Here is a 4,113-nt window from a genome sequence, read left to right on the forward strand (position 1 = left end):
TAATTGTTCTGAGAAGATGGGAAGAAGAAAATAAATACTGAAAAATCCTCCTTGCAGCCTCAACTGGTCGTCAAAAGCTCAAGAGAACGATTCAACGCCTTTCTCCCGTCCGTGCTCGTGTATGAATCCAACGTACGTGCAATAAATTGGAATTCCGTCTCCAAAACAAATGATTTGAATCCCTCTAGCTATGTTTTTCTCTCCCAAAGAGTGTTCTCCAGTCAAAACTCGCGGCTCTAGAGTGAAGAATGGCCTTTTATATGGTCCCACGGTGGAAAACCTAAAATCTGTCAAAATACGATGTTCGCTCGAGCGTCCTATCGCGCGCACATCGAGCGTTCGACTCTGCCTGATTTCGCTCGAGCGGCCAATGTCTCTGCTCGAGTGATCTTCGTTTTTCAGCAACCCGCTCGAGCTCCCTGTCGAGCGGCAGTCGAGCGTTTGAATCTGCCTGAATTCGCTCGAGCGGCCAAAAGCCTCCGCTCGAGCGAACTTGTAAAATCTGCAATATGAAATTTTGCAAGCCATCAGGGATCCTACTACTTTTTAGGAGGTGGTACACAACCAAGAGAAAAGTAGATGGATGGGTGCTATGGTGGAGGAGATGGAGTCTGTGCATAAGAATCAGACATGGGAGTTGGTGGAGGAGCTTCCAAAGGGGAAGAGAGTGATAGGGTGCAAATGGGTGTATAAGAAGAAAGAAGCAGTATCAGAAAAAGAGAGGGAAAATTTTAAGGCTCGTCTAGTAGCAAAGGGTTACTCACAGAGGAAAGGGGTTGAATATGATGAGATCTTCTCTCTTGTCATCAGACACACTTCCATCAGGGCAGTGTTGGGTTTGGTAGCACATTTTGATATGCAGTTGGAGCAGATGGATGTAAAGACAGCTTTTCTTCATGGTGACTTAGAGGAGCAAATTTACATGGTACAACCAGAAGGGTTCAATCAGCCTGAATAGGAATACTTGGTCTGTAAATCGAGGAAATCACTTTATGGGCAGAAACAGTCTCCAAGGTAGTGGTACAAGCGGTTTGACTACAACATGATCTGGATTGGCTACACGTGATGTGAGTATGGTTGTTGTGTTTATGTGAATAGCCTTGATGATGATTCATCTATTTTTCTGTTACTTTATGTGGACGATATGTTGATTGTTACTAAGAGTATAAGTGAGGTCAACAAGTTGAAGACTTTGTTGAGCAAATAATTTGACATCAAGGATTTGGGTGAGGCTAAGAAGATTCTTGGGATGGAGATTTGCAGGGACAAAGCTTCTAGGAGATTATGGCTATCTTAGCATAGCTATGTTGAGAAGGTGTTGGACAGGTTCAGCATGGGTAATGCAAAACTAGTAAATACACCTTTGATGAATCATTTCAGATTGTCTACCTCTCAGTGCCCGAAGACAGATGATGAAGTTCAAGACAAGTCAAAGGTTCCATATGCCAGTGTAGTGAGGTGCTTGATGTATGCTATGGTTTGTACAAGACCAAATTTGGCACAAGCTGTCAGTGTGGTGAGCAAGTTTCTATCAAATCCAAGACAACAACATTAGGATGCAATTAAGTGGATTGTTAGATACTTGAGAGTTATTACAAACTATGGTATCATGTTTGGCAGACAACAAAGTGATCATTTAGTTGTGGGATATGTGGATGGTGACTATGCAGGGGACTTGGATGACTGGAGGTCTACCACAGGTTATATATTCACTCTTGTGGGTGGGCTTATTTGTTGGAAGTCCATGGTTCAGTCTCTAGTTGCACTATCTACTACTGAGTCAAAGTATATGGCAGTGGCTGAGGCTGCCAAGGAAGCTTTGTAGCTTATAGGGTTGGTCAAGGAGCTGGGTATTCAGCAAGGTGGAGTTTAGTTGCATTGTGATCGTCAGATTGCCATTTACTTGGCAAAGAACCAGGTGTATCATGCGAGAACCAAGCACATAGATGTGAGATTTCACAGAATCAAGGAATTGGTTTCTTCTGGTGAACTTTTGCTTGAGAAAGTTCACACTTATGAGAATGTAGCAGACATGTTGACAAACCTTGTTACCATAGATAAGTTCAAGCATTGCTTGGACTTGATTAATGTCTCTAGGTGCTAGATGGGAGACGTCCCAACCTATTGTCCTAGGTGGAGTTTCAATTTATGCTTTCTTTTCTCCTAAGGGGTGGATATTCGTCAAGGTAGAGATTGTTGAAGTATATGGCTCATACATTGAAAGTAGGGTATGGTACGTGGGGTATTTTTGTAATTTTCTTAAATACGTCTAGGGTTAGTATAAATACATATTATGTAATCTGATTGAGTTGAAATATTGCATATTTTTATACATTTAAAACCAATATATTTTAATTCTTTCATTACATTATTATTGGTTTTACATGAAACAAGATTAAGATGCATAAATCTGAGTTGTGATTTAAATTGATAAATAGCATGATTTTTGCTTAATATTATAACTTGTGATTTAATTGGACAATGTTTCTTTACATACATAACATATTTTTGATATTCTATTCTTTATTTTTATTTTATTTCTAATTTTTATTTTTATTTTTATTTTTTTTATATAGGCTAAGAAATGCAAGGGACTTAAAGGGGAATTCACTCTTTACTTTCGATTTGGGACTACATGGCAAAGAGGGGATTATTTCAATTAGGTTCATTCACGCCACATGACTTGGAGACTTTTTGACTCATGCACCAACTTTTGCACGCCACACGGAAGGGATTAAAAAGGACTTTTGGCATTACATGGGGAGTTTAAGAGCTGGACGGCACCACTTTTTATGGGATTGGAAATTTTCAGCTGCAAGATACATTTTTCTTTTGGGAGATTCAATTCCACCCTGCACGTCAATTGGCATTAGACGACTTCAACTCATGCACGACATCGTTTATATTATTTTCACCCAGCACCGCATACATACTCTCTCTCAAATTCATTCACGCAAAAGCACATTTTTGGGGCATCCCAATGCCGCAAGACATTTTTATTCTACTGGGACTTGGACGCTACATGCACATAATTTCTCTGAGGCATTTCAGTACATGGGAATAGAGGTTTTTGGTTCTACATTGCAGTGCGGTTGAAGAGCTCCTTGAGGGATTAATTACTGCTACAGTCTAGCCTCCTCAACTGCTTTCAATCTCCATCTCTGTTCATTTGGCTTGATGTTTTCATTCCCTACTTTTTATTTGATTTCAATTTGGAGTTTATGGTGTATTCTTGATATTTTTTGGATTAGAAGTTTGGACATTTTATTTGCTATTTATTTTTATTTTATGTCAGTTATTTTTCTTATTTCTTTAAACTTCTATTAAATATGCATTACAATTATATTTTAGATTAATTTCAGTTTATTATTTAATTTTTAGATAATTAAAATTATTTAGCGTAGTTAAATTTTTAATTGTTAATTTCAATTTGTCAGTCCTTTACATTCCATTTCGACACTACAAAAAAAAATCCAAAGGTATGTATCTAGTTTATGACTAGTGCCCTTTTTATTTCCGTTGCACTCTTCCATTCATTATATATACCATCATTTTTATTCGTGAAACTTTGCACCATTTTATACAAGTTTGGATTTAAGCAACTTTCTCTGAGGAGACGTAGGAATTTTATTCCTAATTATTACACGACATCCTCCTGCACTCGAGATAGCTTTTGTACTACTCATTTTTTAGTGAGTCAAGTTTTTGGTGCCGTTACCGGGAATAGTTGTCTAACTTAAATTTAAACTCGTTATTTTTTATTTTCATTTTATTTTTCATGATCTTATCTCTGATTACATATTTCATTTGCCATCTACCACTCAGTTACTTGAATCTTATTTATGCTATTTAGACTAATGTTTCATGTCATGGGTGAGAGACAGTTCAAATAGGTTGCTTAGAGTTACATCGAGCATTGAGAGTAGTATACACAGCTCAGAGATAAATAGCTCTTCTTCCTCTTCTATGAGCGAGGATATTGAAACCCACGCACCACGCACTCTTAAGGATTATTTGCAACTCACTCGCACCACTACACCTTCATGCATTGTTTTACCCGATAATGTACCTAATTTTTCTATTAAGCATGATATGATGTCAGTGATACCTCAA

The sequence above is a fragment of the Carya illinoinensis genome, chromosome 4, assembly GCF_018687715.1.
Source record: "Carya illinoinensis cultivar Pawnee chromosome 4, C.illinoinensisPawnee_v1, whole genome shotgun sequence".
NCBI lineage: Eukaryota > Viridiplantae > Streptophyta > Magnoliopsida > Fagales > Juglandaceae > Carya > Carya illinoinensis.